This window comes from Ursus maritimus, unplaced genomic scaffold (genome assembly GCF_017311325.1).
Source record: "Ursus maritimus isolate PB19 unplaced genomic scaffold, ASM1731132v1 scaffold_19, whole genome shotgun sequence".
In the NCBI taxonomy this organism is placed as follows: Eukaryota; Metazoa; Chordata; class Mammalia; order Carnivora; family Ursidae; genus Ursus; species Ursus maritimus.
The window spans coordinates 3,799,260-3,823,132 of record NW_024424341.1 but is presented as its reverse complement, the minus strand read 5'-3'; the positions used below and the strand labels follow the sequence as shown (position 1 = coordinate 3,823,132).

The 23,873-nt window shown below is 59.8% G+C and overlaps 1 long non-coding RNA gene across 1 annotated transcript in view; it reads right to left on the bottom strand.

Annotated features, from left to right (window-relative positions):
• The window catches only part of LOC121103405, a 5,592-nt gene extending 5,140 nt beyond the window's left edge, over positions 1-452 (bottom strand). The window contains exon 1 of the long non-coding RNA XR_005835568.1: positions 343-452. This is a non-coding gene — a long non-coding RNA (uncharacterized LOC121103405). The remainder of the gene's footprint in view (positions 1-342) is intronic.
• Between the last annotated feature and the right edge of the window lie 23,421 nt (positions 453-23,873).

The following is a 23,873-nucleotide window of genomic DNA, read 5'->3' as shown; positions in this document are numbered from 1 at the left end:
GGGGGGGGAAGGGTGCTGGGTGTTTTTGCTCCCCCCAAAGGGAGGGTCGGCTCCTTCCCCCAGGGGTGGGGGATGCCGACCTCTCCCCAACTAGCCCAGTGGCCCTTCCCGGTCCCCACGGGGGGCTCGGGCCCTCCCCCTGTGGCCGGGGGAGGGGGGCCTCCTTCCCGCCCCAGGAAGCGAGGCGGCGGGTGCCGGGCGGGCGGAGGCGGCTGGTGTGTGCGCGGCTCGCCGGAGCCAGGAGCTGACCTTATTAGCCGGGGGCAGCTGTGCGCCGTGCACATCTGGCGGCGGGCTGCGCCCCCGCCCCCGCCCCCCGCCCCCCGCCCGGCCTGGCGTTACCTTCCAGGAATGCTGGCAGCGCCGCGCGCGCATCTGGAGCGCGTTTCTGGGGGCAGCCGGCGTCCCCTCCGGCGCCTGGCCCGGGGCTGGGGGTGGGCGCCGCCCCGCCCGGATTTCCTGGCTCCTCCCTCCTCTTGCCGCTGTCCGTCCGGGGCAGGCCCGCGGCGCAGCCTCAACCGGAAAGGGTGGCAAGACTTGGCCTTCTCCCGTGGTGCCCGGTGGTGCCCAGTGGTCCGGGAGACCTCGGGGGCCATCTACCCAACTTCCCCGCTGTGGAGAGGAGGGAACCGGCCTGGAGCGCTCAGGCACCTTGTCCGGGGTCATGTGGCTGTCCTCTGTGGTGTGGCCAGTGCCGGGGCAGATGCTGATCCCAGTTGTTAAACTCCTAAAGGTCTGAGTCTGCTCAAGTCCACAGAGGTTCACGGTCACATCCCTCGTGTGGCGTTCTCCCCGCTGGGGCTATATCTCCGGCCTGCTGGGCTAGAAGCTCGGGTCCCCTGGCCGGCAGGGTCCCGGTAGGGAATGAAAGGCACCCAGTGAGGAATATTGTGACCTCTCCAAGCTGTGTAAGGCACTCCGAAGTGCGGCCCTGTCCCCAGCCCAGCCCCTCACTCCAGAGCTGTGTGGCCTGGGCGTGTGACCTAACCTCAGCCTCACCTGTAAAATGGGCTGGACAGGGTACCTACTTCAAGGGGGGAACGCCAAGATGACAGGCCTGGAAGACTGCAGAGGGACAGGGTTCAGGCTGCCTGGGGTGGATGGGGGGGCTTCCCTGAGAGGACAAGGAGGGCTGAGAACCGGGGGTCAGGGGGAGCCGAGAGGGAGGGGCGTTTGGGAACTAGAGAACAGCAGGGGCCTTTGGGTGATGGAGAAAGGGTCAGGAGTGGAGGAGAGAGGGTGGGTTGGGCCAGCATGAGGGCTGTGAATGCCCACTCCTGGGTGCCCAGCATCTCTTAGACTTTGTGGCTGGCCCATGGGGAGCTCTCGAAGGTTCATGAGCAGGAGAGTGGCCTCTGGACAACAGTTCCCTTTCCAGCTGTGAGTGGAGGGCCCCAGGGTCTGTCAGCGAATGACTCCTGCCACCTGCAAAGCCTCCAAACTGTGGCCTTCCTGCCCGCTCCAGGCAGTCCCCCATCCCAGGACCTCTGCCCAGCTACCCCTGACACCCCTTCCTCAGGCCCCACATCCTTCTCCCTCCTGTAAGATCTCCTGTGACTCACATACACCCGAGTGCGCGCGTCACCTCGAGTTCACACCAGGGGTCTTCAGTTTAACGCTAGCGTCTCGTGGAATGGACAAGGGAGGCGTCCTGAAGAAGCAGTGAAAATGAGTCCTGTGCAGAGGGGACAGGATGGTGTGCCTGGTGGAGGGACCAGCGCGGGCAGAGGCTTGGAGGGGTTCATGAACGTGGGTACCGTGCACACTGCAGGGGCCTGTCCGGATGACTGGAGGGCTGGGGGTGCGGGGGGTGCTGGAGTCCAGAGAGGAGAGCTCCAGCCTGGGTTGATGGCTTTGAGCATGTGCGTGGGGGTTTGTCCCGTCCTGAAGGTAGTGGGGAGCCATGGAGGGTAAATGAGCAGAAACTCTGCCGGCCAAGACAGGTCTGTCCACTGCTGTAACCCCAGTGCCTTGAGTGGGGCCTAGGAGCTCCCGAATGACTGGTGAGTGAATGAGTAAGGGGTGCTGGGGGAGGACAGCCCAGGGCTTGACCATAGGCAAGAGCAGCGGACAGGAAGGGGCTGAGGCCTGGGGCCCTGGGCTGGGCCACCCAGCCACCGGTGCTGTCAGACCCAAGATGGCCGGGAATGTTGGCCGTGGGTGCAGGAGGACCCCTGGGTGGTGGCATTCTGCCAGGGATACTTTCTCTAACCAAGTTCCCTGCCAGGCCCAACCGGAAGAGCCTGGGGGCCCGACCCTGGCCTGGCGCCACAGGGCACCCGGGGGGCCACCCTCCAGCCCAGCCACCCGCCAGCCTGCCCTGACCTCCTCCAGACACTGTGTCTCGCCTGCCAGCATCTGCTGCCTGCTTCCTCCCTCCCCCCAAGTGCGTGTTTGTTTTTCTTCCTGAACCATGCCTCCCATGGAGGCAGTCATCCAGAGGAGGTGGTGTTCTGGAGACATCCCTCTGCCCTCTGCAGCCCGCCCATGCCTTGCAGCCCTGGAGGAGATGCTGTGGGAGGCTGGGGCCTGGGGCAGGCGGGCAGGCAGGTGGCATCCTCCGATAGGTGGGATTTCGTCAGCCCTCGGCTCCTGGTTCTGCTGGTGGAATCTGGAGCATGCATGAGAGCGTCCCCTTGCCTCAGTGCGTCCTGGGAAGGGGCTCTGGAAGGCTCTCTGCTTGTCTTGGCCCTTCTGCTTGCTCTGTCTCTTCCCCCCTTGGAGGAATTAGGCAGGATTTGGGTCAGAGCTCCATCAGGGGAGGGCCCCCGGCCTCTGGCTGCTGGCTCTCTCTGATGGCCCCAGGACCCTGAGCTTTGTGGGGGCCAGCCCTTGGCCCAGGCCTGGTCAGGGCTGGGGCGTGTACAGGGTGCTGATGCCTGTTCCTCTCCCCTACCCTGACTGCGGACTTCCTTCCCATTTTCTACTCTCCCGCAGTCAGTTCCTCCAACAGACACCTAACGAACACATACTATGTGCCCAGCAGGTGAGACCCTCCCTGCAGGCCAGTGCCTGGGGAAGGCAGTGTGGCCCTTGTATCAACATCAGGGGAAGCCATTGGAAGGCAGCCAGGAGGGTGCCATGACCAGAGCTGGGTGTGTAAGAGACCACCATGACTCATATGGAGAAGGGAGGAAAGGTGGCTGCCTCCGTGGGGACACATGGACACCAAGCAAGGCCAGGGGTGGGAGCAAAGCAGGCAGAAATGCGTCCTCCGACAGCTGGGACGAGGGGATGCAGGAGGGGCGGATACGGGGATGCTGGAGGAGCCACCAGAAGGGACATGGACACACTCTGAGAATTCCCACCAGCCCTTCCCCCTCCCTGGAGCCTCTTTCTGAGCTGGGGCTCAGGTGCACACCTTCCCAGCAGCCCCCGTATCTTCAGGGCCAGACCCTTTGCCTTTGAACTCTGCCTGCAGCTCTCCAGGTAGATTGTGACCTCTGTGCAAGAGAGGGAGCTGAGGCCAAGAGAAGTAAGAGGGTTGGAGCCAGGAGGGCTCCTTCTGGATAGTTTGTCCCCCTCCAGACAGTGTGGGTCACCAGGGGTCTGTGATTTTGCCTTTCACTGTGGGTCAGCTGATAGCTGTTCTTTACCGCGGGCACCCCGTGCTGGGTCCTGAAATCCCACATCCCTGAGTGAGGGGCCCCCAGGCTGGAAAGGGGTGGGGTCAAGAATCTCTGTACTAGAATGTGTTCCAGGGGGTGCAAGGACGGGCAAACCAGCTGCTCAGGCCCGCAGTGAGACCTGGCAATTGGGAAGGGACATGAGCTCCAGGAGGCTGGGAATGTTCCGTGTCTCACGCTGCTGGTGACAGCGTGCATCCATCCATCCTGAAGCACCAGGCAGAGCGTTGAGCTGTGTGCAGAGGTCTGTGATCTGGGGGGCAGACAGGCTGGAGGACCTGGGAAAATTAGGTCTGCGGGCCCACGGCACCTCTAGTCAGTTAGCTGGGCGGCTTTTTGCAAGTCATCGAATCTCTCTGAGCCTCAGCCTCATCATCTGTAAAGTGGGGACGCTGGTGTTGCCTGCACAGGGTCTTGGGACGGTGACTAACACAAGTTCAGTGCCCAGCTGTAGTCACTGCTCCGGCCACACGTGCGGCCTCCGGGTGTTTTCTGCACCACCCCCCCCCAACAGGAGCTGCCCCGGCAGTGGCTTCCCCGTGGGAATCCCACACTCCTCCTCTTGGTGCAGCCTGGGTCCTTCCCGCATCCACACAGATGGCAAATGAGATATTCTGATCCTAGTTTTGACCGTCCTGGCTCACGTTTGAAAAATGCTTTTTAAAAAAAATTTTTATTTAAATTTTTCTAGAGAGAGAGTGCTTGTATGCTCATGAGCAGGGGGAGGGGCAGAGGGAGAGAGAATCTCAAGCGGACTCTGTGCTGAGCCTGGAGCTGTACGTGGCGCTCCATTCCACAACCTTGAGATCATGACCTGAGCTGAAATCAGGAGTCAGATGCTTGACCAAGACTGAGCCCCCCAGGCGCCTGGGAAGGTGCCTTGTGAGTACAGAGCTGTCAGCAGCTGTGCCTGGGTCCTTTCGGCCCTGAGTCCAGCTCAGGGTGCGTGCGGAGGCAGGTTCCTGTCCTGCCCCTGCACCTGTCCTAAGCCTTGCTCCCTGCTTTGGAGACAGAGCAGGCTCTGAACCTGGCTCTGACACTCGCCCGCTGTGGGCCTCGGGCTCGTGGCCTGCCCTTTCTGAGCCTGATCTGCATCAAGGTGGGGCTCGGGGCTTTCCCCTGCAGGGGCGCTGGAGGATTCCACGGGAGCCCCAGGCCACAGGCTGGCCTGCCTGCACAGATCGTCTCGCTTGTGGTCCCCATGCTTTCTGTTGGGCACTCCCTCCACACTGGGGCCGAAACGTGCACACCTCTTCCTGACTCCACGCTGAGTGACATCCCGTCGGGAGCTTGAACTTGGCTGCGCTGGGAGTATTTATACCGTGGAAATAAGCAGATGCTACAAATCAGAGTTGTTTTTTGGTTTTGCTTTTGTGGTTTCCGGAAGCTGGTTGTTCAGCATGTACCACGCACCACTGGGGAGGGCTTGTCAGTGCGTCTCTGAAAGAAGTGTGTCTTTTACCTGATGTGCACCCCACGCCACCCGCCCCCTAGTGCTGCCATTGAGGAATAGGCCATAACAAGGTTCAAGCTAAGGTCTGCAAGAATCCAGAACCCTTTGCTTTAAGTACTGAGCCCTGCAAAGATAGTCAGGGAGGGCTTCCTGGAGGTGGTGGGGCTTGCAACCAGGCCCCAAAGGATTCTCTCTCCCCGGGCTCTATCCCCTGCCCTTGCTTTAGGACCAAGGATAGTCCAGACTCTCCTTATGGCATCCTCCCTAGGCGCCTCCTGGCCTGGCCCAGGCAGCCTGCCCATCCTTTGTGGTGGCTGCCGGGGAGGGAGCCAGTCCCTGGAAGGCCGCTCGCCTCTCCCAGCTGCCCTCTGCAGCCCCAGGTCAGTCAGGTCTCCTTCCATGACCCACTGCTCCCAGCACAGCTCTCACCCTGGCCGGCCTGGCATGCCACCATCCCGCTGCTCCTGCGGTCATCCTGCTGCCCGCATCTCAGAGCTGCATGCTGCTAAGTGTCCACAGATTTCCTGGCACTGAGGAGGAGTTGAATGCCTTCCTCTTCCCTTGCCCAAATGTCCTCCTCCTCTCCCCAACTGCCCTCTGGCCCCTCCCCACCCTCCAGGATCCCACAGCCCTCAGTGGTGCCCCCTGCTGGACGTGGCTCTGCACACAGGCCTTGGCCGCCTGTCCTGCTGCTTGCTGGGTCCCATGGACGCCATCTGAAGGAACCAGTGGGGCTGGGCGGCTAGGCCTTCTGCGGTGACACCCTGTGCGTGTTCAGCGTTCAGGCACCTGGGCTGCTGGGCTGGGGGGCATTCAAGGTGCAGGAGCAGATGGGGCCTTGGGCGAATAGGGACAGGGCTGTGTGTGGACCAGGGCTGTGCGTGGTTCTTGGTCCAGCTCTGCTCTGCGACGTGATACCATGTCCTCTCTGGGGCGAAGGTGACAGCAGGCTGATCTCAGTACCACCGTCTGGGTGGTGAGCCCTGTGCCAACCTCTACACACACCTCCTTATTTGAGACCCACAGCAGCCTAGTAAGGAGAGTGCTGTCACTGGCATTTTACAGATGGCGAAATAGGCCCGGAGAGGTCCACGGTGGCCTGCTGGTCATGGGGATGGGGGCTGTGGCAGTGGGATGTCAAGTGGGGGGAGCCCTGTGCCATAGCCCAGCCAGTGCTGGGGCAAGAAAGGGGGCTCCGGGGGCGGGAGGTCTCAGGTAGTGTCCCTCACCCTGGCTGTTCCTCAGAAAAACCCAGATGCCAGCAGTACCTGGGCATTCTGATTTGGGGTGGGGGTGAAGCCTGGGCTCAGCTTATAACTTACAGAGTTCCTCAGGGGACCGTGACGTGCAGCCGGCCAGGGGCCACGCACGCGTTGAAGTCTCTTGCAGCTGCTGTAACACATGAAGACAAACTTAGCGGCGTAAAAACAACACACATTTGTTATCTTAATAATAACCATGCCTGGATAACATCCGAAGTAGTCTCTGGAAGCCAGGAGTGCACCATGTCTCACGGGACTCATGTCACGGTGTCAGCAGCGCTGGTGCCGTCCAGAGGCTCCAGGGAGAAGCTGTCCCTTCCCTCTTCCAGCTTCCAGGGGCCGCCCGCCCCAAAGGAGAATGACGCGGGAAGCCAGCAAGGATTCTACCCAGTGGGGACGTCCATCCCTTTGACCTAACGGTTTTGCTGCTAGTTCTGTGTCCCCTGCTGTCACTTTCCCCTCCGGGGCCACAGAGCAGCCCGACATGTGTGGAAGAGGGAGGGCCACACAGACACCCACCCAGCTGTGCAGCCAACAGGACCCCCGCTGAGAGGTAAACCGAGGGAGGTGTGCGTGCACCTCTGTGCAGCTGGCAGGGCGGGGCTGGAAACATCCCACAGTATTACAGGTCTGTGCGTCTGCTGTGCTCTGACTTGTGTTTTGACAAATGGGAATATGTGTGCGTGCACACACACACGTGTGCATGGCAGATTTGGCGAAGATGTACAGCAAAGTGTGAACATCGGCCATTCCTGGAAGTCTGACGGCCGCTCCCTTTAACTGTGCAGCATGTGTGCTGTTTGACCATTTAAAATCTTGTGTCTCAATGTTTAACATTTTTTAAAAGCCTTTTGGCATGAGAAGAAATGTTCCCAGGGGCTAGGGGACTGTTTACTGCTGGCTTTCTCCGGGTCAGTTTTGTCCTGAGGTGGCATCTATTCATCCCTCGTTGGAGGAGGAGGGAGGCCCTAGGAAGTCTCTGGGGGCAGGTGCCCGCTTGCCGTGCCCTCAAGCTACGTGGTGCTGATGGGGCTGTTTGCTACTGGGTCCTGTTGCTACCAGGTCACCAGTGGCCAGGTGTCTGCTGGACGGAGCTTGTAAGGAGGGACCGCAGGGAGTCCAGCCTGGAGAGGGGGAAAGCTAAAGGGTCAGGTGTGTGAGGGGCCACAGTGTGTGCGAAGAGTAAACTGAGTCACGGGGTACATGGCAAGGAGCCCCATAGGTGGGTAGCATGATGACAGTCAGCCTTGGGGAGAGTGCACCTGTCAGACCCCATTGCTCCGCCTAGAAGGAGGAGGGGAGAACAGGACGGGGGGGGCAGTTTTGGCAGTTTTGTGTCAAAGTGCATGGACTTTAGGAGCGCCTGGGTGGCTCAGTGGGTTAAGCATCTGCCTTCAGCTCAGGCTGTGATCCCGGAGTCCTAGGATGTCCCTGTTCAGCGGGGAGCCTGCTTCTCCCTCTGCAGCTCCCCCTGCTTGTGCGCTCTCTCGCTCTCGTAAGTAAATAAAAATATTTTTAAAATGTTTTTTTAAAAAGGAAGCTTCCCATCACAGCCGTGGTAGGCAGCCCGCCCAATATTGTTGGGAAGAGGCTTCAAAACTGATCCCTTTTGGTGCTTTCGGTGGGATTATTGATATAAAGTTACTTGCCTTAACCTTGACTTGAAAGCAGTTAATGTTAAATGTTTCAAATATTTAATTCTTAAAATAGCTCTTAGCGCTCCCTCCCACTACCAGTTAATTCAGTGCTTTTTATATGGTTGTGTACCAGAACTGATACGGACTGGGGTCTTTAGTAGGAAGAAATTTCTTCCTCTGGCTGCGGTGGGAGGTGGGGGTGGGAGGTGCTGCCTTGGGGCCAGCCGGGTTCTGTCTGGCAGTTCCAGGAGATGGACCCTAGGTGGCGCCAAACCCCCAAAGCAGTTTCCCATTCCTCATCAGCGGATGGGTGTGGGGATGGGTGTGGATGCCCGTGTGTGCCTGTGTGGTAGGAGTGTGGGAGTCGTGTGTGGATGTGTGAGTGTGTCTGGGGTGGGTCTGAGTGCCTGCGTGTCCCTGTGGGTGTGTGTTTGGGGGGCCTTGGAGCCCCCCGCCCTCACTGGGAGCATGGCGGCCGTGAGGAGCGTGGACCCCCCTGCAAGGTGCCCCCACCTCGCCCATCCTCAGATGTGATTAGCAGATGTACAGGGCCAGGCTCTGATTTATGTTCCCGGTCACCTAATTATTTCCAGCCCCAGAGGAGGGAAGGTAACATGCTTCACAGGGCCAGGGAGCCTGAAGTCCTGGCGGGGGCTCTGGGGCAGCAGGCCCACCCCGCCAGACCTCCCTGGACCAGGAACGGAGGCTGGGGGCAGGGCAGCCTGAAAGTGATGAAAGAGCCCTCTCTGGGGAGCAGACCTGGCTGGGGGGCATCTGTCACCACTTCTGAACGCTGAAGGGGGGGGGGAGGTGTGGGGGTCAGCCCTCCTTCCCAGAGCTGTGACGGGTGTGCCCCCACACGCAGCCCCAGGCAGCTTTGTAGAGGGGCCTGGTGGGGTCACCCTCTGCGAGGGCCCAGAGGCAGCTTCCCAGTGTCCTAGGAAGGAAGGAAATTCCAAATCCTCACCCCAGGGCCCTGGGACTGTCTCCAGAGGTGAGCAGCACCTTCCCCGTGCCCACAGGCACCACCGGCTTCCTCTGGCTGCGCTGTCCGTTCCCTCTGCCGGGAATGCGGTTCCTTCAGCGGTTCATTCATGCGGTCACCAAGGCCTCCCTGACCACGTGGTCTTTGACCACAGGTGTCCTTGACTCCAGGTAGGCAGGTCTGTGTGCCATGCATGCTGTCCCGGTGCCTTGAGAAGCACCTGGTGGATAGTGAGTGCTCAGGAAATATTTGTGGTTTGGTGGGATGTACAGACAGATGGACCTGGATGGTAAGGTCGCAGCAATTCTGAGAGGCCCGGGCTTGGGGTAGATGGGATCTCAGCTCTGAAGCACTGGGATCCCCGGGGGGCGGCTTTGGGAGAGGTATCCTGCAGGCGGGACCCTGTCACACTCACCAGAGGGCTCCCGGTCTTGGCTGACTGCACAGCAGCTTCTCTGCCCTCCTTTTCCTCCTCCTCTGGGGACCCGGCTCAGGCCCTTACCCCGAGGGGGCTGTGTCCCTGCACCTCCAGCAGAGGACTTCCTGCTCCTGCTCATGTTCAGGAGCATGGCTCTGACCTTGGGTCACTGGCTTTGAACCCTGGTGGGGGACTCCCCTGCTGGGTGGCCTCAGGTGGCCTGGTCACTCAGCCTCTGCATGGAGCCCATCATTGTTGCCCCGTGAGGCTGTTCCTAGGACTCAAAGATGGGAGGCAGGGAGGGGCTGGGCACCTGGCAGATAAGAGGGGGTGGGGGGCTTGCCTATAACTGCCCTGGAGACACCGACCCTCTCCTTTCTCTTCTGAACAATGCTGGGCATCCACTGAGTACCTGGAGGCCTTTCTGCAGAAAGGTCCTGGGCTCCTCTGGGTGGCAGTGCTCATCTTGCTGCTGTGGAATCCTTGGGGGACAGATTGCTCAGAGCCATGGGGTTAAGGTCTGGTGGGAGCAGCTCCACCCCTAGAAGGGTTTCTTGTGGCCCGCCTGGTGCCTCCCCCCCCTCCCCCGCCTGCAGGCGCCCTGCCTGCCTGCCTGTGGGCCGAGGGCATTATGGAGAGAGCACAGCTGCAAGCACAGGCAGACCAGGAGGGTGGGCTCTGGCTGCACATCCTGCTGGGGACCCTGCCACGCAGGTAGGCCAGCCTGAGCTGTGCCTCCTTAGAGAACTCACAGCTGCCTCCTCCCTGCCTCTTCCCTTCCCCTTCCCCTCCCTTCCCTCCTACTCCCATTCCTCCTCCTCCTCCCCCTCTTCCTCCCCCTCCTTCTCCTCACCTCTCCCTCCCCTCCCCTTCTCTTCCCCTCCTTCCCCTGCCTTCCCCCTTCCCCCTTCCCCTCCTCCTCCTCCCCCTTCCTCCCTTCTCCTCTTCTCCCTCCTTCTGCCCTCTCCTCGGCTCCCTCCTGCCCCCCTGGGCTTCCTCCCTGCCTCTCTCCCCAGTGTCTATGTCTCTGACTCTATTCTTTCTACCTGTTCTGTGTCTTCCCACTCTCCCTGTCTCTCCCTCTGTGTTTCTGTGTCTCTGTCATCCTCACTGTCTCTTTCTCCTTTTGTTTCTTTCCCTTTTTCTATCTGCCTTCCTCTCTCCCTCCCCCCACCGTGTCTCTCCCTCCCCCTGCCTCTCTCTCTCCCTCTCCTCCCTCTCTCCCCCTCCCTCTTGCCTTCTTCCTCCCCCTTTCCTCTTCCCTCTTTCCTCTTCCCTCCTCCCTCTTCCCCCTCCCCCCTCTCCGCCTCCCTTTTCTCCTCCCTTTCTCTCCTTCCCTTTCCCTTCCCCCTCCCTCCCTGTCTCTCTCCCTTTTCCCTCCTTCCTCCTCCCTTCCTCCTTCTCTCCTCTCTCTCTTTATCCCCCTCCCTCCTTCTTTCCCTCACTCTCTTTCGCTCTCCAAGCAGCTGTTACCTAATAGGCTGTTAATGATGATACAGTAAGTAGAAGGCAGAGTCCTGGGGGAACCGCCATGCTCTGTGTAACTGGTCTCGAAGGAGACAGAAGTATCTAATATTTACACACCAGCATTAGTCCTTTGGGAGCCTTATCTCAGCTGGAACCAAGCAGGGAGAGGCAGCTCTGGATGGTGCCATCTTCCCCCATCAAGCCTGGTCTGGTCCATGGGAGCTCCTCCCTTGGGGAGGGTAGGCCAGGCTCTGGATCAAGAGTCCTGGAAGGCACAGGCTAAATGCTGGGGGTGGTTGGATTGGACCAGCCTCATGGGCACTGGGCACTTAGCATCTGCTCTGGTTAGTGCTCAAGGGGGCATTGCATGGCAAAGAGCAAGGGCAGTGCTGAAGAACTCAGGGCTGGGAGGACGGGGAGAAGCAGGCACAGACACGGGTGATGCGTGTGAGCCTCTGAGTCCAGCCATGCCTGAAGTCCTTCATGCCCCAGACTCTTCCCTTACTGAATCAGCCAGATCCCTGTTTTGCCCAAGCAGCTGGAGGCACAGCGAGCAACCCTGCCTTAGCCAGGCGCAGTGGACTCGTAAGCGACACTGGTGTTCGTTTAGATCGCATTGTACCCAGTAGCCCAAATACCCAATCAAAAGGAGCAGAGCTGCTGCAGAGGGAGGCTCAGGGCCTGAGCCCACCCCCGCTGAGCCCCTCCTCTGGGTCCCATGGGGCAGCAGGGAACCCCCGGTTTAGAGCCTTCCTGTGGCCTCACGGAAGGAGGCATGGGGCCCAGCGATGTGAGGTCAGCAGGGGTCTGACGTAGCTCTCGCCAGGTGCCGTACCCAGGCTGGGGTCCAGCATGTGATGGGCCTCACGTAGATGTAACGGCCCCCAGTGGAGGACAGTCCGCCCGCTTTCGGGACTGGGAGGCTGAGACACAGAGCTGGGGAGCAAACAGTGGAAGTCACTCGGCGACACGACAGCTCTTCAGAGTGCAGCACTGGGCTCTCTGCCACCACGTGGGACAGGCAGGCGTCCAGGCCAGCTCTTGGGGCCCAGAGCTGAGCGGGTCTCCCGCTGCCCAGCTGTCCACCCAGCGGGACTCTGTGGGTCTTCCATGTGTCCATCCCTGAGTTGTACCCTTGACGAGAAACCAGTACTAGTCAGTCTTGATTCCCTGGGTTCTGTGAGCCACTCCAGCAAAGTAGCGAATCCGAGGTGGGGGTCGTGGGAGCCCCCAGTTTCTAGTGTCTGGTCGGTTAGAGGCGTAGGGGACCGGGAACTTGCACTGGCGTCTGGAGTGGAGTACTCACGTGGGGCTGACTCTGGTCATCACCGTCAACACTGAATGAAACCACAGGGCACCCAGTCCGTGTCGGGTGTCCGCATTGTTGCACAGTGGGTGGTTGGTGTGGAAAAGCCACACATTTGCTCTCAGAAGTGTTGTCCTGTGGGTGGAAGCGATCGTAGCCATGGGGACGGTATTTTTCTGATAGCCTGGTGGCCTGTCTTTGAGTGAGGTCTGCCTGCCAGAGCTCTGTGTCCAAAGGTAGGTGCTGGGCAACCGCTGAGGCTCCCACTGGGCAGGAGGGTGGGCAGATGGCCCCCCACAGCCCAGCATCCTGACTGCCTCCATGCGGATGGCCGGGGTCACGGGCACTGTGGCTGCTGATGTCATGGAGCTGAGGTCCATGTACCTGGGTGCCTCTCCCTGCCTCTGTTTTTTCATCTGTGCAGCAGGGATGGTACAAGTCTTCTCGGGCTGGTGCGGGATCCACTGGGGAGTGTGTAGGATTTGTGGGACAGCACCCACCTGGACATGCTTCACCTTTCTGGTGTGTATTATTATGTCGGTCACCGCCCTGAGGCCAGCCAAAGCTCTTGGCTGTGCCCCTCGAGAGCCCTCCGCCACCCCTGTCCCTGACCACTGCAGGGAGAGAAGGCAGGCAGCCTTTCTTTCAGAAGGAACTCAGACCCCTTACTATAGGTCTCTGCCCAAGGACGCCACACAGTCCTTGGGAGAAGTCCCTGGGGAGCCCCTGTCCCCCTCCAGATGTGTGCCCTGTCTTGGTCTGGCCCCAGAAGGACCCACTGACAGTGTACAGACAAGCAGCCTCGGGGGCATCTCTTCGCGGTCTCCTCCTGCACCAGCTGGCTGTCTCCAGGACTCCTGGCAAGCTAGGCTGGCGGGGACAGGGTGGCCAGCCCATGCTGCCTCCTGGGGAATCTGGGCAGGACCTCCCCTCCCTGAGCCTTCCTGGCCACGCCAGCAAAACCACCTTGCCGTGGAAGCCAGGTGCCTGCCCTCACCTGTCTTACTGCTCTGGTCATAAAGCTATACATGCTCATTCCTTCTTCGAAATCGCTCCGACATACAAAAAGTATGCATTTTGTAAGTGCTTTTATAAGTGCAATTTTTAATAACAGTTCACCCATTTAAAGTAGAGTTCAGTGGATATTAGAATAGGCACCGGTACTTGCAGTGTCTAATTCTCCAGTTTCCCTGGCCACGGCCATGGCAGCCCCAAATCAGCTTTCCGTCGCTGTGGGTTTGCCTGTTCTGGATGTCATGGATAAATGGGGTCGCACGACACCTGCCGTTTCATCCTGGCTCCTCTGACCTGGGAGGCTGTTTAACGGCTCATCCATGCCACCGCGTGTCACTGCTTCCTTCCTCCTAGGGCCGAATAGTACCTCGCGGGTGGATATGCCGCCTGCGGTTTATCTGTCGCCGTCAATGGGCATTCGGGCTGCTCTTACTTTGAGCCATTACGAGTTAGAGCTGCTGGCACCCAGACGCACACAGGTTTTGCGAGGAAACGGGTCCGCATCTCTCTCAGTTGCACTCCCAGCAGGGGAATTGCCAGGTGGCACGGTGACTCCAGGCCTCGGTGCTCTTTTGGGACAGAATTCCTTCCAGCTCTTCCAGGCCCTGCCCCTCTGCTCTCATTGTCTCCTGGACGCCCCTAAGGGTCACCCCTACAGGGAAGGACTTGGGGCTGGTCTGCTGCTGTGTCCCAGGATGTCCTACCATATGCTCAGGACACACTGGTGGGTGACTGCGTCAGCAACCTGGCCCTCCGCCAGCCAGCCTTGGTGCCCCTCTGCACAGGGATCAGCTTCCCTCTGGTGCCTGGCTCCCAACCTGGCACACATCAGCGACTCGGTGGGATGTAGGCACTGCCATTCTCTCTGTTTCATGGGGCCCTGGTCGGCCTGACTCAGAAGCCAGACAGGGCTGGAGTAGAGAACTGGGGTAACCCTGAAGGAGGCCTGGGGACCTTCCTGCCCATCGTGATGCCCACTGTTCCTTGCTAGGCCCTCTGAACTGTAGGCAGGGTCCGAATCTCCTGGGGGGCATACAAGACTGTTTCTAAACCCAGAAGGCCTTTCCTCTTGCCTGGGTTGTTCTCCATCCAGAGGCCAGAGTAATATGGCAGCTGCCCAGCAGCCTGGCACCCAGCTCTTTCCTCAGCCCCGTCCAAGGCAGCTAAGTCCCTGCCTCCTGTCTGCATTAGGGCCTTGCTGTCATTCTCCTGGTCCTCTGGATAATGAGGCCCTGCCATGTGCCAACCTCAGAGATGGTCTGTGTTCCCCCCTGCACCTCCCTGGTGGGTGCTGTGCCCCCAGCTGCGCCTCCCTGGCCGGCCCAGCCAGGCTCGGGGCAGAGCCGGCCTGGCTGGTGGCCTCACCTTGTCTGTGATGTGGGCAGTGTCCCCTGTCTGGCAGAGGAGGGTCGATGCTTGTTTGATAGATGGTAACACAGCAGTCCGGTTGAGCTTCTTGCGCCTTGCGCTAGCCGTGAACATTTATCCAACATTCGTCCTACACCAGGATGACATTGCCGTATTCCTCGTAATGGGTGAAAATAACAATGCTCAGCGCCCAAGGACTATAGCCTCCTGTGAGGCCACGCCCCCACCGGGCCACGCCCCCGCCAGGCCACGCCCTCCTGCTCTCCTCCTGAGGTTAAGGTCGTCCTTCTACAGAGGGGGATCCAGAAGACAGGAGAGGCTGGTGTGGGGACCAGGTGGGCTGGAAGCCTCCTCAGATCGGCTTCCTTCCAGGGCATTTGGTGATGGCCATGGGGGAAGATGCCTGGGCTGCCCCAGCCGCTGGCCAAGGCAACATTAGCACGGGAAATGCCCTGGAACGGAGAGGACAAGACTGAGCCCCAGTCGTGAGGCTGATTGCAGGCAGACGCTCACCGTCTGAACCTTGGCGTCGACATCTGTCAATGTGGGCCTAGGTCATCTGTCTCAGGCATTCGGTGAGGGTCAGTACCCTCAACGTGCACAGGAGCACTTCCGTGTGCCAGGCTGTGCTCCAAGCCCCGAGGATGTCTGGAGGGGCTGGAGAGTGTTTCCCCAAATGCATGTTTTCCTAGAACCTGAGAGAATGTGACCTTGGGAAGGAGGGTCTTTGCAGATGTAAGTCAGTTAAAATGAGGTCATACTGGATTAGGGTAGCTCTAAATCCAATGACTGGTGTCCTTATAAGAAGAGGGGAATTTGGACACAGTCAGAACGGCATGTGGAGACCAGCACACGGGAGAAGGCCACGTGAAGACGGAGGCAGAAATGGGAATTTGTGGCCGTAAGCCAAGTCACGGATGCCTGGCGCCGGCGGAAGCAGGACGAGGCAAGGTAGGGTGCTCCCCTAGAACCTTGGAAGGGAGCACGGCCGCCCTGCCCCCACCTTGACTTCAGACCTCTGGCCTCCAGGCTATGAGAGAATCCATTTGTGTTGTTTTAGGCCATCTAGCCTGTGGTAGTTTGTTATAAACCCTGAAAAAGTAACACAGTCTGTTAATTCAGTGAACCCTCACTGCCGTTCCCGGAGAGGAGCTGTCATTGCTCCATTTAGAGATGAGGAAACTGAGCCACAAACAGGTGGGATCCCTCACCTGAGCCGCACAAGTGACAAGTGGCAGAGGCAGGATTGCCACCCAGGGATTCTGATTCCGGGTCCCTGACCTAAATAAACCCTGTGCCGTGGGGTTCAGTGACCCCGCCCAGGATTACGGAATCCCCGGTGAACATCTGTTGCCTATGAAAGTGCTCCATGGAGTTGCCTCAGCACGGCTTCTGCAGGGGCTAAGCCTGCTATTCCCCAGTGTTACTTCCTGCATGGTGCAGAGCTCTGGAATCTTCCTCCCCCCTCCCCCTTCACTTAGGACTTGGGTGCTCATGTGCTTACTAAGGAAATCAGCTCTAGACACTTTGTGCTTTAAGGGGACAAGCCCCTGACCCCCTCACTTTCCCCCCCAGCTCCTGTCTGCAGAACGCCAGAGCTCTGGGGAACCCGGTTGGGGAAGCAAAGTCACTTTCAGGTTTCAGGCTGGGAGTTCCCTGAAGATTTCCCTGCTGGGGTTGTCAAACGGGAGGAGACCAGCAGGCCATGGTCACCAACCTGAAGCTCTCACAGGCGAGGAGGGAGTGAAGGGTCTCCCAGAGAGGGGACTCACAGAGCAGAGTGTCCAGCAGGGAGAGAATGCCACGGGGCATTGTGCCACACAGCCCCCCTTACAGATGCCTGTCTGCTCTGCAGGCCATGTGGCCTCAAGTAAGTTGCTCAGCCTCTCAGAGCCTCTTGGCTTCTGTGATGTGAGACCATAGGCCTGCCTCCCCCCAGGGGTGCTGGCACGTCTTGGAGCAGCTCCCTGAGCGGCTTGCTCGCTATAGCAGTTGGGGTGAGCTCCAGCTCAGAGGCACCCCCACCCCCGCCAGCAGGCTGCTTGCGGGCCCGCTGAGGATGCTGTGACAGGGAGAGCATATGGCGGGCATATGCCACGCAGGAACACGGCTGCCCACGGGAAGAGGCAGGAGGAGTTCTAGAAGGGAGGGAGCTAAGCCCTGTCGGTGCCCGTGACGTGCTGTGCCTGCCTGGCCTTCTTGGCACCCCTGTGCCCTGGTTCTCCCATGGAGGGTGAGCCTCTGCTCGCTTGGGCTCTTGGGGTGCTCTGGGGTGATAGGGCGATGTGTCCTCTGCCCACTAGATGTCGCTGTCCCCTGCAAGATCCCCCAGAGCCACAGCCTAACAAGTCCTGGACAGGGGGTGGGATCTGCCTCAGGGGCTGCTCCCCTGCACGCTCCCCCTGGGACACCCACCCAGCCCCCTTTGCAGAGCCAGTGATGCATGGGTTGAGACCTGGAGGAAGAGTGTAAATTAGTCACATGGCAAAGGAGGGTAGGCAGGGGTGTTCCCAGTAGAGGGCCCCACATATGCAAAGGCCAGGAGGTGGGGGGCAGCCGGGTAGCATGGGCTGGGGGGGCAGCAAAGGAGGTTCCAGGGGGCTGGAGCTGGACCTTGTCTTTGTCCTGCTGCCTGGCCAAGATTGAGCACTTATGCTCTTATGCCAGGCATTCCTCAGCGATCCTTGCAGTCTGCTCAGAAGGGGGCACTGTTCTTGTCCGGATGGACTTGGCGCTCAGAAAGGCCAAGTCACTAGCCTGTTGTCACACAGCCAGGAAGCGGTGGACCTGGCATGGAGCTCTCTCACGGGGCAGTGTCAGAGGTGGGGGGAGCGGGGGTGGCCCTGGGTGCCTGGTGAGCCCTCTGCAGCCCTCAGAACCCATCTTTTGTCCCTGTGGAAGCTTGCCTGCCATCTTGACCCTCCCTATGCCCCCCTCAGCCCAGGTACCCCACAGGCCTTGTCCCGTTGGCTGCCCAGGCTGGGACACGAGCAGACCGTTAGAGATGATCCCTCGCCTCTCCCACAGTGCCCTGCACACAGCAGGTGTCCAGGATGCGCTCTGTTTTCTCTTAGGTGGCCCCTCAGCATGGCTGCACCACAGGGAGGGATCCCCTGAGCTCCCAGGAGGTCGGGCAGTGGGTGTCACAAATTGAGACTGCTGGCTCTGGGCCCTCAGTGTTTAGGGACCTCTGCCACCAACCAGAAGACCTCTCTGGGGTCCCTCCCCGCCTTGCTTGCTGTGAGTCTAAATCAGGCCACACGACAGGTGACAAGGTAACTTTCTGGAACAGCAGGAAACATTTGCAATTGGAGGCTCACGAAACCCCAGGTCCCATGGTCAGCAAACCCTAGGAGGGAAGGACACGGGAAGGGGGCTCTGGCCACAGGCAGGAGCTAGTTCAGGGACCCCAGCCACCCCCAGGGCATGCTGCTGCACCGGTTATGCACGCGACAGGGAGGGGAGGGGGCATCGGGCCTGCTCTGCCCACTGTACTGTGCCCCCTGGGGACGCCCAGCCTGGGAGAAGGGGCGGGGCGGGAAGAGCCCCCACCGGGGCAGCAGCAGGCGGGCTAGGCAAGGGCCTGACGCCCACCCCGATCCCGGCACAGGAGCAGATGGGCAGGGAGAGGGGAGGCGGCGGCAACAGTTGGTGCCGCCAGCTTCCGGCTCCCCCGAGGCGGCGGGTGTGAGAGGCAGGGACGGGAGCGGGTGGCAGGAGCCCAGCCTGCTGTCGGCACCTTCCCTCCCACCCTGCCTCCTCGGCCCTTCCAGAGGCTTCTCCCCCAAACCCTCTGCCTCCGGCCTCCCTGGGAGGCCCGAGAGTCCAGGAGACAGAGGCTGGGCTCAGCTGCCAGCCCAGCTCAGCCTCGTCCTGGCTGTGTGGACTGGGACCAATGAGGACCCCCTCCTAGCTCACCCCAACCTCCATTTCCCATCTGTAGAATGGGGTGATGTCAGTGACAATTGAATCCTGGCTCCACCATGTGGAACTGTGTGGCCTTTGGTGGGTCCTTACCCTCTCTGTGTTCCCCGTCTGTGTCTTCCCATCTGTTAAACGGGAGAGTCCTAATTGTCTCTGGTAGTGTGGTGGGGCTGAAAGGAGTCGATTCTGGTAGATTCCTGGCGGGGGAGGGGATGCCAGGAGGCCTGAGCCGTGGGCCGTGGGATGGCACACGGAGTATGGTCATAGCCAACATTACGGCATGTTCTGTGTAGCCAGCAGTGTGCCAAGTACTCTGCATGCGTGAACTCGCTTCAGTTTACAACAGCCTGAGGTTTGGTGCTACTGTGGTTGCAGTCTTACAGATGGGGAAACTGAGGCACAGACCTGGAGGGGCGCTTGCTTGGGGTTCATGCTCTGTGAGTTTTCACAAGGCCTTCCTCCGGTCCATCCTGATGTTCACTCCCGCAGGACTGCTGTCCCGGGTCCTGCACCCCACCGCCCCTCCTCCCTCCGTCTAATGACCCCCACCAGCCCAGACGCACATGGCCCAGCCATGCTGTCAGCCCTGGGGGCCCAGCCCTCGCTTGCTTACTCTCTGCCCTCAGGACAGGCTGTTGCTGAACAGTGAGGGTCTCACTCCAGAGCTGCAGTGTCAGGCCACCAGCCACACGTGGCCCCTCAATGAAATGCAGTTGGAAATCAGGTTCCTCGGTCACACTAGCTGCATTCCAAGTGCTCCACGAGCCTGTCGGGCAGCTCAGATCTGGAAGGCTCCTCATCATAGAAAGTGCTCTTGGAGAGTGCTGCTCATGCGATTAGGCCTTCGGGGCCTTTGGGTGGGGGAGGGAGGTCCTGGGGGGTTGGAGAGATGAAGGGTGGGTGACATTTGCTGCCCTGGTCTGCGGGGCAGACGAGAACATGCTGGACCCACGTTGCAAACTCAGCCTGCGTGTTTCACCAAACCTCACACTGGAGCACATGGTCTGAGAAGGGGGACCTCCTATATATTTGTAACATGATTTATAGAAGTCTTAGGATGCAAAAAATGAAATTGCATTTGGTTGAAAGTTTTGCAGACTGCTTTACTGAGAAGACAAAAGAAACTAAACTTGCGTGTCTCTCCGAACATCTGGGACATTCATCTTCATTCCTCCAGGCCTCGGTTTATACATTTGCGTGAGTGCGATCTCCCAGGCCCCCAGCTCAGAGATTCCGGCAGGCCAGGTTCAGTGGTGGGAAGCACAGGGCCTGGAATGTTCCTTGCTTTGCCCAGTGGCCTTGGGCAACTTGGTTGGCTTCTGGGCCTCGGTTTCTTCATCTCTACAATAGGTAAAATGACCCTTACTGAGCTGAGCATCTAATGAGGGAATAGCTGTGCAGCACCTGTGGGAGGCCCAGCAGGAGCCGAGGCCTTTGGGAAGCGTCGGAATAGATGGGACTGTGCCAGGAGGCCCCTCCCCCTGCCCGCCCGCCCACCATGAACGCCAAGCAGGTGCTGCCTGAGTTAGGCTCCTTCCCCGTAGGTCCATCACAGAGCCTAGAAGAGCCCAGGACACCTTCCCTGTCGTGGGATGGAGGGAGGGAAGAGGACCCAGAGCTCCCTAACGCACAGTTTCCTGGCATTCCGTCTTCAGTGTGGGGCTCCATATTCTTCCAGGGATGTAAGTCAGAGCAAGAAAGGTCCAGAAGGGCGTGCTTCCTCCCGTGTCCACAGGACTGGGTGTGATCTCAGTGTGTCCTTGTCCCAGCCCTGCCCCCAGCAGCCTGCCCGAGCCTCAGTCACAGGTGGTTAGGAAGCTGCCCATTTCTTCTTTCTGCCATTTGGCACATTGTCACCAAGTACCTACTATGTGCTGCAGAGACGGCACGTACGGCTGGTCCAGCTCTGCCGCTGGGAGCCTGCAGCCTCGCTGCCCGTTCTGGCTGGGCTCCAGTGCTCAGAAGTCATCAGAGAATTCCAGCACGAGCCCCCCACCCCCACCCTCTGTGGGAGAGGCGGGAGGCAGGCTTCCCCTGTGCCCAGCCCTGCTCAGTGACTGATCTGCAGGGTCACCACGCTCTCCTCGGAAAGTGACACGGCCCAGCAGTGTGGGCACTTCTTAGCCCCAGCCCCACCTTGTGTGGCCGCTGTGCCCCAGCCCACTCCCTGGTGGGAAGCCAGCCCCACTGCTCTGCCAGACTCCACTCCTGCCAGCTGGCCTGGCCCCGCGCGGTTGCCATGGCAATCCTTCAGCTCCTCCGTGGGGCCTGCTACTCCCCCTTTATCTCTCTCTGGGGCCAGAGCCACTTCTGGGAGGCCCTGGGGGCCGCCAGGCTGAGGAGAGTTTCTCAGAGGCCCCGTGGGGTCCTGGGTCCAAGCCAGGCCTTCAGTCCTGTGGAGGGATGGGGGCTCTCCAGAATGAGGGTTTTGCAGGGTGGCCAGTGAGAACGTGGGAAGAGGAAGGACAGAGAAATAGAGTAAAATAAGCCAAGGTGGGTGCTGTGCCCCTGGGTCTCCACCTCCAGCCAGTCATCTGCAATACCCGGTCCTACTATGCACAGCACCCCTGACTTTGTGTGCCCCAACCCCACTGTGCGCCATCCCCACTATGTGCTCTATCCCCACCGTGTGTTCCATTCCCACTCTTCCCCACCCCAGCCCTACTATGTGCTCCATCTCCCACTGTGTGTTCCACCCCTACTGTGTGCTCTACCTCCCCTGTGTGCTCTGTGCCCCCACAGTGTGCTCCACCCCCCACTATGTGCTACACCCCACTGTGCACTCTACCCCTGCAGCGTGTGCTCCATCCCTCACTGTGTGCTCCACCCTCCACTGCGTGCTCCACCCCTACTGTGTGCTCCATCCCCTACTGTGTGCTCCACCCCTCACTGTGTGCTCCACCCCCTACTGTGTGCCAGATACCAAAAGACACTTTCCTTTGTGAGGAGGCTGAAGTTCTAAAAGCAGCCCTATGGGGTTGTCAGAATAGAGACCCCAGTCACAGAGTTTGGGAAAGTTGGGGGCCCTCCTGGAGGCCTGGAGGGGGTAAGCAACCAGCCAGAGCTGCACAGGGCTGTAGCTAGACCTCTGTCGGAGGGGTTCTTCTCACCATGGGAACATCAGTGCCAGAGCTGGGGAGCCTTAGAGAAGGAAGCACTGGAGGGGAGGTATGTGTGCAGGAAGGAGGCCAGGCCAGTGGAGGGCTTTGCTGGGGGTTGGGGCACTGGAACAGCTCAGAGGCAGTGGGGGCCCCAGATCCTGGCTTCCTGAAGGTGGAGAACCCCGCACACAGGGGTTTAGTTCTACTGGAGCTGAAAGGACAGAGAAGCGGGGCTGGAGAAGGTGGGGGGGTGGAATGGGACAGGCCACACCCCTCCCAGCACAGCTCCTGGAAGGACCCTAGGTGGTGGTCCCAGGCTTGGGCCCCTCCTGTGAGGGTCCCCGTGGCAGCCCACCTCCCCTTCCAGCAGCATTGGCTAGGGGATATGCAGGGGCTGGGGGGTAGTCCAGCCCCTCCCCTTCCAGTAAGCCCTCCCAGCCACCTGGCTTTACTAGTGCCTCTGGTCTGGGGAGGTCATACCAGGGATTTAATTTCAGTGACCTTGATGCTTGTCAGGTCAAATATTTCAATTCCATGGACTCATCTAGCAGGGAGCAGGTTTCCATGGCAACGGAGGCTGACCCCCAGGAGCCTCTTTGGTCCCCTGAGCTCTCCCCCCAGGACGCTGCCTCTCTGCTCCAGCCTGCGTGTCCACAGTCCTAGCACTTTCCACAGCGGGTTGGTCCTGCTGTATGCTTACCCATCCCCCCCAGACCACGCTGTGCAAGGACCAGGATTGTGTCTAGCGGGGCCCCTGAACCTGGTACTGAGCACGTTGTGTGAGCATGGCGGGGGGGGGGGGGGGGGGCGCTGTTGTCCTGAGGACACGGGGAATCCATCTGTGGCTGCAGAGAGAAGGGGAGGGAGCAGAAAAGACATGAGGCCTGGCTCAGCATTTGGGGATGGATTCAACCAAGACCACCCGTGACCTCCAGTTGCACAGAGCCTGTGTGCCAGTGGATCTTGTCCGTGGAGGGGCTCAGGTCACCTCGGAAGAGGCCTGCCATGTGAGAATTGGGTGTTGAGACAGTATTTTAAACTACCAGCCCTCGAGTCTGCACTCTGGGGTCTAGAGTGCCAAGGCCACTGCCATCATCCAGGTGCTGTCCTTCTGCCCTGGGATGGCCTGTTCAGCTTGTGTCCCAGCAGCACTGTTCTGCTGACCATCCTTGTGCCACAGCCCTGGCCCCAGGAACACTCACCGGCTGCTTTCTGGGTGCCCAGCATGCACGGAAGCCATGACAAGCGTGAGCTCATCCTTACAACACTGCACCAGGGCCCTGGGGAGCAGGAGTCCCAGGGCCACCACTCACTAGGGGCGTGACTTTGGGGGAAGGGACTGCTTCTGGGTGCCTCAGCATTCCCATCTGTACAGTGGGCTGCTGCCGGACCTCTGTGCGTGATTCCTGCAGCGTTTAGAATCGTGCCTAACTTCTAGTGAGGGCTCAGCGGGGATCAGCAGCTGGTGTGCTTCTCCCTGCCCTGCGGAGAAGGAGGGGAACAGAGAGGGTTCTCGCATCTGTAAGGCGGCACAGCAAGCAACACTTCCAGCAGGTTCCATGGGGGCCCCTTGGGAGAAGGAAGAATGCGCTCAGGGTGAGAGATTTGCCGAGCCACATCTGGTGGGGAGGATACGGCAGCCGGTGGGGGAGGGCTTCACATTTACTGATCCCCTCATCCTGAAGCTATCCAGCATCCACTGTGTCCACAGGACCCAGCAAACGTCTACGCAGCTGTGTGCTGAGAAGTTTATGCTTCTCCGTCCACTGAGTTCTCCTGATAGCCCTGGGGTTATTATCATCCCCATTCTGCACACGGGGAAACAGAGATGTGCGGAGGTGGGCCTTGTTTGCACAGATGAGCGGCGGCGTGGCTGAGAAACGCCGACGACTTAAGTGTTTAAGATGTCCTCCTGGTGCCGCGCGCCACCAGGGCATGCCGCTAGGATCCCCCACAGCTTATGAGGTAGGGGCTTGTATTACCCCCACTCTGCAGATGGGCAAACCAAGGCCCGGGAGTGACCCGCCCCGGGTCACACGGGTAGCAAGACGCAGAGCCCGTTCTGAAGCCAGAGCCCAGGCCCTCCGCCGCTGTGCTGGCACCTCCCAGATGACACTCAGAATGCCCTGCTCTTCGAGAACAACTTCTTTCTGAAAACTGACGATGACAGATTATTTTTTTAATGGTTTTAATTTATCCCCCTTTCCTCGGAGAGTGTCAGAGGCAATCTGCTGCTCTCTGACTCTGCGAGCCTCCCCGTCTCTTGTTAGTGCCTCGGCTTTGAACATACTTCCTTTTATCATGTGGTGACA